The sequence below is a fragment of the Passer montanus genome, unplaced genomic scaffold (assembly GCF_014805655.1).
Source record: "Passer montanus isolate IOZ18808 unplaced genomic scaffold, ASM1480565v1 scaffold44, whole genome shotgun sequence".
NCBI classification, from domain to species: Eukaryota; Metazoa; Chordata; class Aves; order Passeriformes; family Passeridae; genus Passer; species Passer montanus.
In genome coordinates, this window is record NW_024369262.1 from 2,154,048 (window position 1) to 2,170,259 (window position 16,212).

Here is a 16,212-nt window from a genome sequence, read left to right on the forward strand (position 1 = left end):
TCTCAGTAAAAGGTGCTGGGAAGGGTGGAGAGGACCCCAGGGACCCGAATCTCCACCTCCAGAAACAAGGATGGCTGTCCATGTCCTACAGCGTGAGATGGAGATGGAGCCACACCCCTGTGCTGTGCAGGGATATCCATGGATCCCTTTTCCTGTGGAGAATAAGATCCTTTCCTTCCTCCTCCCCCATGAGCTGGGAAAGTGGAGAAAGCTGCTCTCGTGCCGGGCGCGTTTCCAGGCGGAGAGGCCCCGCTCCCCTGCTGAGGTTGTCCTTTTCCAGAGCACTGTGACTAAGCTGGTTTCTCCTCCTGAGGCTGAGCCATGGGAGGAGAGCTCTGTATTCCCCATAAAAACACCCCCAGGGTGTGGAGCTGCCGCTCTCCCTTGTGCCCCTGCAGGTTTCTTTTGGCACCAAAGGCTGTGGAGGAGGCAGTGCCAGGGTAAGCAGGGAGATGCAAAGTCCTCATTCCTCTGCTCAGCCCTGTGAGGCACATCTGGACAGCTGTGTCCAGTTCTGGGCTCCTCAGAGCAAGAGGAGCTCCTGGAGTGGGGCCAGAGTAGAGGGACAAAGAGGGTGAAGGGACTGGAGCATCTCTGACAAGGAAAGGCTGAGGGAGCTGGGGCTGTTCAGCCTGGAGAGGAGATGCTGAGAGGGACCCTCATCCCTGGCTGTCCCTGTGTGCAGGGACCCAGCAGTGGGACAGGAGGAACGGGCAGGAACTGATGCCCAGGAAGCTTGAAAATGAGAAAGAATTTCTTCCCTATGCAGGTAAGAGCTGGAGCTGATTGTCCAGAGGGGATGTGGAGTGTGGAGCCTCCCTTCCCTGGGGAGATCCCAGAGCTGTCTGGACACAATCCTGTGCCATGTGCTGGGAAATTTGGGCCTTCCAGCGTGACCATCCTGGCATTCTGTGCTGGGAAAACCCCAAATGAATCAGCCTGTGCAGCACTGAGGCTCTCACTCTGCAGGAAAGGCTTTCTGGATGTCCTTGGTGCTCTCCACATCCTTTGCACAGCTCAGAGCACCACACCCGGGATGGATGGATGGATGGATGGATGGATGGATGGATGGATGGATGGATGGATGGATGATGGATGGATGGATGGATGGATGGATGGATGGATGGATGGATGGATGATGGGATGGATGGATGGATGGATGGATGGATGGATGGATGGATGGACACACGGATGGATGGATGGATGGATGGATGATGGGATGGATGGATGATTGGATGGATGGATTGCTGTTGCCTTGGAGAAGGAAGCAGGGGTTGTGCAGGTGACAGAGAACACCTCCAGCAGCAGCAGGGCTGTGCTGCAGCTCCTCATTGGTGGCTTTGCCTTGCTGAGGTTTGGGTGCCACTGGCTGTGCTTTAAACCCTTTTTTTTTTTGGCAGCTGAGTGAAAAGTAACTTCATCCCAGTGTTTCGTGGTGCTTTCCTGAGATACTGATGTTCTGTAAGTCCCCAGAAAGTTGCATGCTTTATTTTCCAGGGTTATTTTCCAGCTCCCAGCCCTCTCTTCCCCCAGACTTACTTCACTTTGACAGAGGCTTGGCATGATGTGTGAGAGCAGAACACTCAGGGCCAGGAGTGCTGCTGAAGTTTTGGCTTTTACTCTGCATCCTGTGCCACAAGTATACATAAATATATATGTTGAGGCAGCTGGGAGCTTGTCCTTATCCATCCAGAGGTGGATGGAGCTGACCTGGACCCTGGTCCCTGTTAACCTTCTCTTTAAAATATGTCCCTGCTCAGGGTTATGGGGTCCTGCTTCCCTCCTCCCTCCTGGAGAGGCTCTCCTGACTCTCTGTACATTGCTTTTTTCACTCAGCTTCTATTTATACCACCCTTAGCTTAAAGGTGACCCCTTGGTCTCTCCTCTGAGCTAAAATAAAAGTTGAATCATTTTTCCAAGCCCTGGGTAAACACGGCCTGAGTCTGTATGGCCAGGAAAACTTGGCCTGGGCTCCCCAGCATGGGGATGCTGATTCCAGCCAGCAAATCCAACCCAAAAGCTGTAACTTGTGCTGGAGGAGGCTGGAGTGCTGTGAAGGAGGAATCTGGCAGGTGGAAGTGTTTGGGTGAGCTTTGTGTGGGTGTCCAGGCAGTGGTGCAGGGCTGGATTGCTGCTCTCAGGCCCTGCTGAGGTCCCAGCCTGGCCTGAGGGTTGGGGTGTGAAAGGAGCCAAGGAAAAACTCCTTTCCAGATCCTTTGGAAGTCAGGGGTTGGATTTGGTCCCATTACAGATGTGTTTAATGCTGTTCAAGGAAACCCAGGTCCTGGAGTGCAGCTCTTGTCACCTTTGGGGTTCCTGAGGCCTCGCAAGGGGCAGATTTACTGTTCAGGAAACTCAGATTGTGCAGGAAGCTTTCCAGCAAGGAAAGGGGGATCAAAGACATCTGAATAAGTGTCTTCTCTCCCATGGCCAGTCTTTTATCTCCCTGCCTCTCTCCTTGTGGAAAGGTTCCTTGGAGAGCAGCTGAGCTCCAAAGCCATTTCCCAAAACCCAGTGCCAGGAATCAGTGGGCGCTGCCCTCAGCCCTCAGGGTGATGTCTGCCTGTCCCCATGGCCAGGAAAAGGGGACAAAACACCCCAGCAAAGCCATGTGGTGTGGGACTGCAGCAAATCTCCTGCAGCTGCTCTGGTTTGCAGTGGGAAGGAGCTGAAAACACAAACTTTGAGTAAGGAGCGAAGGGCCCCCGTGAAAAATTCACAGCTCTCCGTGCCAGCAGGGATATCTGGCCCTGAACTATTGGAAAATTAAAGCAATTCCTTCTTTTCCACACACCAAAGCCACGTGTGTGGATGACTGATGGCTGTGATAGGGAGTGAGTCAGGCTTCCCTCCAGCCTGGAGACTTGTTGGATTTGGGATAAGCTCTGGGGAAAAGGGAAAGTGGAGCCTTGAGCAAGGCTGGTTTGGGGCTTGTGCCCTTGTGCTGTTTCACTGCAACCCCTGGGATATACCTGGAAGCTCCTCCAGGCCCTGAAGGCTGCCCAGAGTGAGATTTTGGCTTTGCTGATCCCCATCCTGCTGCTTGGTGCCAGGGCAAGGCTGGCAGAGCAGCTTAGCAAAGCCCCATCCCAAAATCCAGCTTTGCCTGCCATTCTCCTGCCCCTCCTGGGCAGCAGCTCCTCCCAGGCCTCTGGTGGAAGATGTGACCCTGTTCAAACACAGGGGAGGGGATTTGGGCAAATATCTCAATTTGGGATTGAGATAATTCCCTGGTGTGTGCAATAGGGAACATTATCCTCATGTCCCCCACTGAAATTCAAGATAAATGGGGACAGGGAGAGTTTTTAAAGCTCTTCAAAGCAGCTGGAGAGTGGAAGCAAAGTGGATTTTGCCCTGAGTGGATGGAAGGTCTGTTTTCCTGTCATTTGAGCAATTTCTGTGTGGCCACATCCCTGGCTCTGATAACTTTCCCTGCCTGAGCTCTAAACTGATCAGGTTTTCAGGTTAGCTTTGATTCCATGAGCTGTCACCCATGAAAACAAAACATGGAGAAGAAAAGTGGTTGTTGTGACCTGGATGGAATAATTTATTTCTAACCCTCCTTCAGCCCTGTGGGGTATAGACTTAACTTACAAATGATACTGAGGTTTTATGTCCTGCATTTTTTAAAATGCGTTATTTCTGTCCAGGGTAAAAATGAGCATTTTTCTTCTTGTTTACCATCCCTCTGTGCTGTGCCATGTGGCTAAAAGTGTATTAATAACCTCAGTTTGTGCAGGATGAAGATAACCAGGGCACCATGACCACCAGCTCAGGGCCTTGATCCCCAATAAATATCCCCATAATCCAGCTCCTCTGCCACATGTGTTATTATTTGAGCTGGAATTCAAATTATCATTCCAAATTCCTGATGTCAAATTTGTTTTCAGCCTTATGGGAGGAAATTATAGGTATGAAGTGGTGCCACGTTGAGGGACACTCCAGCTCAGGGTGATCTTGTCAACCCCAGTCAGATTTTTACCTTCCCCTTTTGCTCTGAGGTGTGCAAGGAAAATCCCACACAGCTCTCAGATTCTGAAGGGCAATGAGAACACTGAGTATTATTTGTTTTCTGCTTTAAGAAACATCATAAAAGGAGCTGATCTATGAACAAAACCCCTCTAACCCCCAAAATATTATCTAAAAGGAGAGGGGATGATGAGGATTCAACTTAATTCTGTAATAATGGCTCTTTCTGGGTATTTTTGGTTTTGTTTTTGCTGGTCTTGCTTCAAGTGTGAAGATCCCTCTTTGTGGGTGTTCAGGACATCTGCAGAATTTGAAGATGTCCTGAAGAAGGAAAAATCTGGAAAGCTCAGACCCCACTGAGGGCAGCTCTGGTTCTTTGCTGACTTGATATCCTGCTATTTGCCCTGCAAAAAGAGAGATGTTCCTCCCCTAAAGCTTTTGTGTGAGAGCTGAAGCTGAGCTGAGTGCCTGGGAAATGGGAGGAAATTACACTTTGCAGGGGTTTTAAGCATGAAATCTAAAAGGGAATAATGGCAAGGTCTGGATGGGCTGTGATGGTGCCACTACTGGGAATTTACTGGCTTTTTGTGTGAAATGGGACCTGAGCCCTGCCTGATCCTCCTTTGTCCAAACCCTGTGGGGTGCAAGGAAGCCCCTGGATCCTTGTCCCTCCCAGACAGTGCTCTCCATTTCCATATGAAATTGGAAATGTGACCAGTTAATCACACTCTGATCAAAAAATCATTTAGGCTGGAAAAGATTTCACATCATCAAGTCCAACCATTAACCAGCCCAGCATGGCCAAGGTGACTTTTTTCAAACTTTTCATCTTTCTGATCCCTTTTTGGGTTGCTTAAGCCCAAAATCTCAAAGCCAGCTGGCAGAATTGCCAAGCCCCCTTTTTGCTCAGCTCCCATAATAACAGGACGACCTTTCGCAACCATCTGCAAAGCTCTGGAAATGCCACAGGGTGGATTCTTATCAGCCTGGAGATGGATTTTTGCAGTGCCTCCCAAATGTCAGGTGCCACATCATGCATCAAGGGATGTGCTCATCCTCCCCTCTTTCTTCCCTGAGAGCATCTTGGTGGTACCAGCTGTGGGTGATGGGCATCATCACATGGGTTGGATAATTAAAAGGTTAAAAAGAGGATTGGTTTGGCTGTGCCACAGGGCAGAGATGCTTTCCCCCAGATTTGGGGTGGCTCAGGACCCTGTGGGTCTTCTGAACCCCCTCTGGGTCACCCCAGGGTCAGGATGTGCTCTCCTTTCCCAGGGAAGCACCAAGTGATGGCTCCTTCCAGAGGGGAGGCACCCTCTATTAGGGAAGAAAATAAAATAAAATAAAGAAATAAAAGCAAACAATTTTTGTAAATAGGGAAGGTGCCAGGAGGCTTTCCAGTGATTGCTCTTCCTCGATGGCAGGGACTGGGATTCCTGGCCAAAGTCCAGCAAGCGATTATCCCCCACTTTGGGCTATTTGGGGATTTCGAAGAGCTTTACCCACCCTTCCCATCTTCAAAGAGCTCCGCAGTCGTTGGGTAATTTGCTAAATCCTCCTGATTTCTCTGTCACTTTCCTTTCTGCCCTTGCCATCCTTCCTGCCGGGACAGCCCCAGCACAGCTGCTGGGTCTGCAACCGTGTCGTGTTTTCACATCTGCTCGGAGCACTTGGAAGGGACCCCGCGCCCTCCAGCTCTGCTGCATCCCGGAGCTTTCCTGGGACAGCTTGCCTGGGTCTGCAGCCGTGTTTACACATCTGCTCCTTCCAGCCCCTTTGCATCCCGGAGCTTTCCTGGGACAGCTTGGATACCCTCCACTGCTCATTCCTCACCTCTTCTTCCCTTTTAAAAAATTCGGAAAATGCCCATTTGTGCTGTGCCTGCAGAGCAGAGGTGGTTCATGAGCTGGAGCTGAGCCCTGTGCCCTTTCCCTGGGATTGACATCCCTGGATGGGAGGGGGTCCTGCCACCCCTCCCCAGGCTCCCCGGGCTCAGGACCCCCAGGGAAGGACAGAAATATCCCAGGGAAGGACAGAAATGTCCCAGGGACACTCCTGCAGCCATGGGGGGCTGCGCTGGGCTCTGCTTCCCGTGGGATCCCAGCTGAGGCAGGCTGGGAAAGGCTCTCTGGGATGTGCTGAATTTGGGACATAAATAACCCAAAAGCCACATCTGGTTTCATCCTGGGAGCAGAGGGGACAGAGGAGGGTGAGTGGTGCCTGCTGGGATGGGACCTGCGGTTCCAACGGGGATTTTTCTGAGAAATGCCAATTTTCCTCTGGATTTCATCTTCCCTGTGTGTGCTGAGGGGGAAGGCAGTGCCATCTTTCAGGAAAGGGAATGAAATCTTGGAATCAGAGGACAGAGTGGAACAAACACTCCGGAAAGGAGATATGATCAAGACAAAATGAAATTGAAAAAACCCCAGAAAATTTGAAATGGAGTGACTACAACCAAATACACTGAGAGGAAATGAGTGCAGTGAAAAGGATCAAAAAATATTCCCATTGAATTCTCTAAAATCAGGGAATAAAGGTAAACAAAGAGACAGAAGAGAAACAAAAGAAATGAAATTTCAAAAATAAACCAAAATTGATACAAAGTGAAACAAGAAAAGCGAATGGGGTGACATGAAGTGCATAGCAATGCCCAATTGATCCTCATTTAAATCAAGATTTCATTCCCTTTCCTGAGAGTGCCATCATCCCCTGAGCACTCTGATTCCAGCACCAGCTCCTCGGGTGTTTTGCTCTTTTTCTGTAATGCACCAGCTGCAAGGATTAACCTGTTGTTTGCTGAGATATTTCCAGAGTAATGAGTAAATCCAGAGGAATCCCTCCCGGATTTTTAGCTGCTCTCTTTGTTTCATGGCAGCTCTATCAGTAGGGTACATTTGGATTTAGCATTAAAATTTAGTTGCTCCAGTGACCTTTCCAGTGGCATCTAAGTGATCTTCCCATAATGACTTTGTTTGTAGCAATCATGTGGGTCCAGTTTATCAGGAGTGGGGATGCTGCAAGGCCTCCTGCCACCTCAGGCAGGATTTTAGGGCCTCACAGAGCAGGGAAATGCAGCACACACCTCCCTGCCATTCCCCACCCTGCTCCCATTCCTCTTTTGCTGTGGAAGCAGAGCTGGGTACCCTCAGCAGCTCTCAGGGAAGATGTTGATATTATTTTTTTTTTTTGCAATTTTATCTTCCATGTTCCCCTCAGGGCCGTCTATCACCTCGGATTTTATTGCCTTCTCTAATTGCTTCTCTGAAGTCCAAGTGCAATATTACTCCAGGATCCTTTGGAACAACTTCCTGAGCTGCTGCAATCCCGTTCATCTCCTGCTTCTGCCTCTCTTGATAAGCCCTATTGTACATTGCTTTTCATTTCGGTGTGTCAACACCGAGGCTGAGGCTTTGCACTTCGGCCTTTCAGCAAAGCAGATTGGGGGGAAATGTGCAAAACTGGCTTCCATTCCTTCCCTTTGGTTCTACAGATTTTGCCTTTCAGTGCTCTGCCACTGCTGCAGCTAATTTGGGCTAATTCAGGGTTTAATTGCTGGCTCCTTGGTGCTCTGTGGTTGTCCTAAGTGAGCACTCAGTGCTGGTGGGATTTGATAAGACCTCAAACCTCACAAGCCCAGTGGTTTGTGATGGCAGAACTGGAATTTTAAGAGTTGAAAAGGAGCAAATCCTCTCCTGAGAGCTCAAGAATGAACCTGGCTGGTGCTGGGGGGAGGTGACCACCAACCCCATCCCTGCAGCCAGGAGATGATGGGAAGCTGTGACAATCCCACTCATTTGGGGTTTCCAGCTTTGCTAGATTTGCCTGGAATCACAGGATTTGGGGCTTTTTAAATTAATCATGAAGTTAAAACAATTGCCATGCTCAGTGTTGGGTTAATGTGCTGAAAGCCAAGGGTCAATGGGACCTTCTGGAGATGGGCCAGGCAGGTCCCCTCAGGTGACAGCCTGGCTGTCCCTGCAGGCCCCTCCTGCCCAATCCCATTTTGCACCAGTTGCTGCCTTTCCCCCTCATTGAGTTTTATGCTGCTGTCAAGCAGGACTCCACAAAATGTTAATTTTGCCCTGGCACGGAGCCCCTGCCATCTGCTCCAGGACACCTTCAGCTGCCAGAGTGCCAGGCTGCTCCAGAAAGGTGGTGAAGGGCCAGAAGTGCTGCTCAGGGTCTGTATTCTCACCCTGCTCTGCAGCTAATTACAGTCACCACCTTTAATTATTCCTACCTTTTTCAGTTTGTTGTGCAGTTCTTACCTGCAGACCTGGGTTTGGAATTTCCCTGGATGGTTTTGTAGATGGCTTTGGGATTTGCCAGGTGATGAATGGGGTGAGTTTTCTCATCAGCATCTCCAAAATTTTCCTTCCTTTGCAAAAAGAGTTCTGCTGGATGGGAAATTTAGTGGGGTTTCTAATAAGGTTTTATCAAAGTTTAATTTTTGCTTGATAGAAGATTGGTTCTTCTCCTCCTTAAAAAAAAGCCCTTTTTATTTTGCTTTTATTTATGATACTCCCGATTTTAGCTCTTTTTCCTCTTTTACCTTCTTTTTTTCATTTTTTACCTTCCCAAGAGGGAAATTTTCATCAGATTATACCTCTTTTACCTCTTTTTCCTCTTTTACCTCATTTAAGAGGGAATTTTTTGTGGTAAAACCTCTATCCAAGCAAACCAGAAGGAAGGGAGTGAGGTTTCTGCTGTGAACAGCATTCCCTATCCAAACAGCATCTGGAGATGTTTGCTGGGTTTGCATTGTTTCTGTGCAGCTTTTATGTCTTTTATTTCTGTATCTGTGCATCTTTTAACATTCTTTCAGTAGGATTTCCCACAAACTACCAGGATTTCCTAACATTTGGGGTAGTTTGAAATGAAAACCCTCCTGAAATAGGTGATGCAGGATCTGATTTGATGCTGGGCTCTGACTGTGTGTAAGCCCTGTGGCTCCTCAGTGATCATTGCAAAATATGACCAAACCCTCCCTCATTCTTATTAAAATGGCCTTTATTAAATTGCTGAAGTTCCTCTTCTAATCTGAATTAAACCAGACATGATTTATTTTCAAAAGCTTTTCTGCTCTGAGCTATGGGGTGGTCAAATTGATCAGCCCTAAAGCCACGTTGTCACTTTATTTAGAATTTATTTTTGGGATCTATCACTCCACTATGCCAACATCTGCTTCCCTTTGGGAATCACCCACATGATCCCTCATCCTCCACACACAAAATCCTCTTCCCAGAGGAGCCTGAACACCCTCGTGGTGATTTTTTAAGGACGCCTCCCTGGAGAGCTCTTTCAGGGGGATTTTTCATGCCTTGCCCAAGGAACTCGGCCATGCAGGAGGAGGGATTTGGGATTTGAGGTTTGGGATTTGGGGTTCGGGGTGGATCCTCCCCTGCACACCTGGATGGGGTTGTAGGTAGAAACAGTCACAAATCCCTGCATTCACCTGGTTCTTGGGATGTTTTTGGGGGAATGGTGGATTTAAATCTTTTCCCACCTCCTGATCTCACAGGATTTGCTGGAGAAAACCCCATTAGGACTTCCAGAGAGAAATCTGGGACTGGCTGCAGCACAGATGTCTGCAAGCAACAATAGGCTGAGCTCAACCCCACGCTCTGAAAGCAGAGGGGGGAGGGACAAAAAGAAGAAGAAAGGGAAGGGAAGAAGCAAAGCAGAAAATCATTAGATGACTTCAGCCCCTCGTGACAGCATCAAAAGGGAAGAGTCGTAAATTCGGATCCCATTAAAGCCGGGGGGAGCAGGAAAAGCCGTTTTGGGGCTGCAGCTGCAGGTGTGGGGTGGGCAGAGCTCTGTCCTGGGCTTCTGGGGTTCATCCTCTGTGCACTGGGGGTGCTGGACACAGCTTTCCCTCCCTGATTGCTGAGACCAGGGGGTCCCTGGAGTGTTTGGGGTGTCCATTCCCGCTTTGGGGATCTCACAGGGTGTGAAGCTCTCACACATGGGGCTCAGACACAATTTCCACGTTTCCTCTGTACTTTGCTCTCATCCTTTCCAAACCCCAACTCCAGTCCCTGGGGATTTGCTCTCTTTGCCTCCTGCTAATTTGGGATAACTGATTGGATACACATTAAAGCCATTGAGGATTTTCTCCCCTGGGGCTTCCCAGGGCATGTCTCACTGTTTTATGCCTTTGTTTAACTGGATAATAATTCCATTTATCATTATGAGCATTTCTTTTTGTCTTTCAACCACTTGAGGTTTTTTGCTTAATAATCCAAACTATTATCCTATTGTCCTAGCTGATCATCCAAGACAAAAAAAAAAAAAAAAAAAAGAGAAGTATTTGGAAGGAAATCTCTCATTCTCTTTATTTTTAAGGTGTGAAATAGGTCATGTTTTAAGGCTCATTGTCTGCTGAACAGCATGAAAAGCAAAAACCTTGACTGAGGGATCCCCACACCAAATATTTCCTGGGCAGGGAATGGGGTTCCCAGGATAAGTGTGGTGTGTGCCTGGACAGAGCTGCTCGTGCCTCACAGCTGCAAATCCAGAAAGGGATGTTGCAAGTGTGAAAAGTCTTCTAAAGGAACCACAAAAGGGGAGGAGAAAAAAAACTCCGATTTGATTTTTGATAGATTCGAGAAGGCCAGGGAGTTCTCATTTTTCAGATATGCAGGACAGCACGTTTTTATTTAAGATTGATTGTGAGTGACAGAAATGTGGGAACTGTGTAATAGCTAAAAAAAAAAAAATCCTGTTGCTTCCTTGCAGCCCCCAGACAATGGCTAATTGTTCTAATTTGGGTCACTCCCCTGCTGTGCTGCAGCAGGAATCCTTCACCAGGGCTCTTTAATCATTAATGTTGGCCTCTTTTCCATGGTTCTTGGCCCCGGTGCAGCCCCCAGGGCTCTGCCCATCCCCAGGGATTCTGCTGCTGGAGGAGGAGCAGGGATTCATTTCTTAATGAAAACAAATTAATTCGCTGTAACATCTTTATCACCTCTTTGCGTCCTCCTCCTTCCTCCTCTCCTTTGGAGCAGCCCTGAAATCCAGCTTGGGGACCCAAATCTTGGCCATGAGGTGATGCAGGGAGGACAGGCAGTGACTCCAGGGTTATTTATCTGCAGTGGAACCATGGCCCTGCTCTTGCCAGGGTTGTTTTTCCGTGGTGAAATCCCTCTGGCTGCAGAGAAGCCAGGAAGGTGCCGAGGGGGATGAAAGGTGCTGTGCAGGTGCTGGGTGATGCCTCAGCCATAGGGTCAGGGCTCCCTGCAGGTTTGGCAGGGCACAAATCCCAACTCCCAACCTCTGCCTGCTCCCATTGATCCCTGGTGTGAGAAAAGATATTTCCAAAATTTTAAAGGTTTATTAAAACCTTATCAAAAATACAACAGAAGACTGAATAGAGAAAATATTACAGTGCCAGGAGAAGAGAATTTTTTTCCCACCATGTGCTCTCCCACACAATGGAGGTTTCACCTTTTAACCCTTTTAGCCCCTCCCAAAGTTCTGTCCATCCACTCCTTCTGTGCTGCCCAGGGGTGGAGATCACTTCATTAAATCTTGATTGGAGCTCAGGTGCTGCCATAGTAATGAGTGACCCTCCCAAATGTCCCAAACCCAGGGCACCCCCTGATAACAACACAAGGGGGGTAAAACACAACTTTAAATCTGTAAAACTTATCTTAACATATATACATGATATTTACCTTTTAATTGTGAGAATCAACCATCACATTACTCATCTGTCACACTGGGTTTGATCATTTCCCATTCCTTCACCCAGAGCAGCAGGAGCCTGGCGGTCCCCAGCACAAGCCCAGGTCCCCCCATCCTTTCTGGGCACGTACAGGGCTTGGCTGGTGCCTCCTTTCCTTGTTTTCCTGCTGAGCAAATGCCGTGGGAGCAGGGCTGGCTGGGGACTGCACAGTGCCTCGAATCCCATTCCCAGCTGAAATCTCTTAAGGGATTCAAATCCCCTCAATCTGCAGCTCCTGCCAGCAGCCCTCTCCTTCTGCAGAGGGCTGGAGCAGAGCAGGAATGATGGAGAAAGAGGCCCTTTGCAGGGAAATCCTCTGCTCCCAGCCCTCGTGCATCCCTCCTGTGCTCCACGGCTCATCCAGAGGTCAGGAATTGTGCTGGGGCTCTGCCAGCACAATTGGAGAGGACACGATCCAGTGGAAGGCATTGCCCAGAAACTGCTCCCCTGAGCTGAGTCTTGCAAAGCTGGGCTTTGAGAGCTCCTTGAGTCATCCCAAGGCTGCTGCCTGGAATTGCTCAGCAGGGCTCAACTTCTCCTTTCCAGTGTGGATGGAAGGACAGGAAGGAGCTGTGCAGCATTCCTGGTCCTTCCAGGAGCTGATTTTGATGCCTCTTTGGGCCACCTAAAAACAGAGGCCAGAGAGAATTAAGTCAATAAAAAGCAGTTTATTTATATTTATTGAAGGGCCTTCAGGTACATTTCAGGCAGGTGCAGTCTCCCAGGGGCTGTGCCCAAAATGGATGTGGGATCACAGATTTTTATACTTTTATAATTTTGGTCCATTTGCATATTGGGGGTTCATCTTCCAATTATAGCTTCAGGTAATGAAGTCATTTACCCCAAGTTTGCTCCCACAACTCACTTTTGTTTACATTTCTCTGAGGCAGTGAGGTGTCCTTGATTCCCAGGCCTGGAGAGGAATTTTTGTGTCTGACCAAAATGGGAGAACAGCAGTGAGCACTGTATATGGAGCTTAGAGTTATGCACTAAAGAGCTGCAGGATTACAAATATATGAAAAATATAACAGCTAAAACCCTAAGGGATCCATTAGGTGCTGCCCACAGCATTTTTGCTGTGTGTGACCCAGGGTTCTCTCCCTGCAGGAGCTGTAGATCGTGGCAGTGGGAACAGATTCATGGATATTCCCAGATGTGTGGCTGATGGATCTGTAGGAGCTCAGCTGGGGGCTCCTCACCAGCATTCATCAGCTGGCTGGGAGCTCAGTGCTCAGGAAAAAAGCACATCCCAGCTTTTTTCCTGTCAGCAGCATCAGCTGGGAAGGCTGGACTCTGTGCGTGTGTGGTCTGTCCCATCTCCCCAGCCCTGCCATGCAGTTTTTCTCCCAGAGTTTGGGAACCAGATAAAAAAATGCACATTCCCACCCCCTGTGGATGTAAGAGGGGCCACATCTTGAGTGATGCTTTTCCTGTGTGTTATTTCAGGAGCATTTGCTGCTGGGATTAGGCTCTGGTGGTTAGAAAGTGCAATTTTTGTGCTTAGTTGTTGTCCTTTCCTTGGAAAGGGCACTCGGGGTTTCCCAAAACCCAGTCCTGTGGGATTCAGGCTCTGCAGGTTGAGGTTTCCCTGCCCTCTGACCACAACAAATCAGCTTTATATTGACCTTCCAAGAGTGATGTGATGGAGACTGATGGAGATGTGGCAGAAAGAGCTTTTTGCCTCGATTTTGCTGTTGTGGGAAGTGCTTCACCCCTGAAGCAGCGGGATCTGCCCAGAGGGGTTTGTGGCTTTTTTTCCATCATTCTGAGGGTGCTGATGGTGCAGGGCAGAGATGTTATCCCAAGGCAGAGGAAGCACCCCACAGGAATTCTTGGCATTATCCCTCCCCCAGGCTAATCCCCTCAGCTGGGTGTCTCCCCATTCCCCAGCGAGATTCAAACCTTGCCAGCACGAGCTGGGCTGGTTTTAAAGCTGATTTTTAAGCTGATTTTTACGCTGATTCCCTTTCCAAACAAGCTCTTGGGCTCAGTCCCACCAGGGTGTGTGTGTCAGCTCCAATTATTTCCTGATAGACTTGGATCAGGAACAGGGAAAAGCTTTTGTTTGGAGCCCTTGGCACAGCACCAGCAAAGTCCCTTCTCCTGCACGCGAGTTTTGAGGCTGCAGAAGTATTGGGTAAAAACCTAAAAAATGGAGGTTCCTGAAGCACAGAATTTGTGGGAATGAGGTGTGCAGAAGGAAGGAGCCCATCCTGTGCCTTAGGAGGGCTCTGAAATTGGAAATTTATTTATTATTATATTTATTTTCTTTTATCTACAGAGTTGATGTGTGCAAGTATCATGTGCTCTAAATCATTTATTAAACCCCCCAAAATAGAAATATCCCAGGACCTGCAGGACTTGGGAGTTCAGCTTGTGAAGAAAAAGGGCTGAAAGGGTGGGCATGGCTACGGAAGGATGAGCAAGATGTGGAGAAAGGATTAAAATACTCCTCCTTGTCCTGCTCCTGTACCAGCATGGATGGGCTGGGTTTGCTGAGCTGAACTCCTCTGGGCTGAATTATTCAGGAATTGAAGTTATTATTCAGGATGGGAAGTTCAGGCCTGAGCTTCCCTCGGCCATCTGGAGGTCTGGGACCTGCTTGAGGGGAAAAAAAACCTCATCAAAAACCTCACTGGAGAGGCAAGATGGCCATGACACACCTGAAACAGCAAAAATTTTTGGTTTTTTTTTTTTTTTTTTTTTTTAGTTTCTCAGCTTCTCCGTGTTTCTCTTGTGAATCATTTCACTTCCCCAACAGTTCAGCTGGGATAACGCTGGAGACAGCTTGAATTGTTTTTTTCCGGGGTTATTTTGGAGGCAATTTGCAGCACAAAATGCCAGCCCGGTGTCCTTCCCCCTCACGATTTTAGCACATTGTTTCCTTTTCAACACCAGTTTTTGCAGGGAGGCCTCGGAGCTGGAAACCCCCGCTCGTCCCTGAGGGTGGGCTCTGCTCTTTCAGGGGCTGCTGCAATGCTTAAAATTGTTTTAAAAAGCAGATGAAATGAAAGCTGCTGGCACCTGGCAGGTTTAAAAAAAATATATATATATAGAGAGGTGTCAAAATCCGTGGTGTTTTCTTCTCATGTTGGGGCGGGTGCTTCCACAGCCAAGAAGGTGTTGCTGGCAGTGTTGCCTTCCCAAAATGTTTTGAGGCTCTAATTAAGAAATTGCCTGCTTTTCCAGGCTTTCCAGTGGGAAATGTGAGGTAAAATTTTGCTTTTCTTATTTTTCTCAGTGTTCATTCCACAGGCTGGGCCTCCCAGGGTTCATCCAGGCCCGGGGCTGGTTTTTGCCACAGGACCTGCAGTGGGAGAGGAGCTGTGGGAACGCTGAGGAATTAAATTTGTGGGATGAAAACACAGATTTTGGGTCCAGCATGGTGGTGAACAAGGTGTTGAAAAGCAGGGGTTTAAATGTGCTCCTACAAACCCAGATTTCCTGGGAATCAGAGGCTCAGGGGGAAGTGGCTCCTGGTTCCCAGGGTTTTCCATACCCTGTGTCCTGCTGGGATCCCTGGATCTGCAGTTTCTACCTGAAATCCCCTGGCAAGCTGGGCAAGCACCACCCTGGAATTAGCAGGGAAAAATCAGCTGGAAAATCAGCTTGTGATTCATGGGAATCATCATTATATATCTGGGAAGAAACTCTCCCAATTTAAGACATTACTTCATTGTTAGAGTGGAGTCAAAACCCACAAATCCTGGCTGATATTTCTGCCCCAGCCACCTGCAGAAATGTCCTGGGTTTGTGGTTGTTGTGGGGTTTTGGTTTTTTTTACCCTGAGAAAACCTGCTGTAATTGTTTCCCTGTACACCCCCAAGTGATTTGTCAAAATCCCAATTGCTCCTGGGTAATTCAATATTTATGATGTCTTTATAAGGCCGGTCCCGCTCCACTGATGCAGAGGTGAGGGGGCGAATAAATTGCATAAATTGCATAAATTTCATAAATTAGGCTGCAAAAGCTGAGCTCTCAGGGAGGATATGAAGGCAGCAATAATTGGCTGTCCAGGCAGAGGAGATGCAGTGCCTTCCTCAGCATTCCTGCCTGGATTTTCCCAGAAAATCCTGAGCCATCCCTGTGGCTGAGCAGCCCAGGCTGCTTATTGTAGGGTTTCCTCTTTAATTCCTGTGTCCTCCCTAATGATGCAGCAGTTTGATAAAACCAGGCAGACAGCACAAATTGTCGCATTTTGGATCTTTTTTTTATCATTATTGATATTTCAGTCAGGTTCATCTCTGCCTGTGACCTTTCAGAGAGCAAGAGAGGCACTGCAGGATGGGTGGTTGGAATTATTGGATGGCAGATCATGTGTATGAAAATCCTGAAACATGATGGAACAGTCTGGATACTGAGGATTGGGTTTTATTTTATTTTTAGGACCCAAAATTTCTAGACCCACATCCTTAGAAACTTTCAGAGTTCAAATTTTCCAAGCCCAGTATCCCTTGGGGTGGAAATTTGATCCAAAATCGAGAAGATGCCATGTTTCTTCATGTTTTATTTTT

The 16,212-nt window shown here is 48.2% G+C and overlaps 1 protein-coding gene across 1 annotated transcript in view; it reads left to right on the forward strand.

Annotated features, from left to right (window-relative positions):
• Nucleotides 1-16,212, forward strand: part of LRRC75A (leucine rich repeat containing 75A) — a 57,593-nt gene that overhangs the window by 23,076 nt on the left and 18,305 nt on the right. The window lies entirely within an intron of this gene.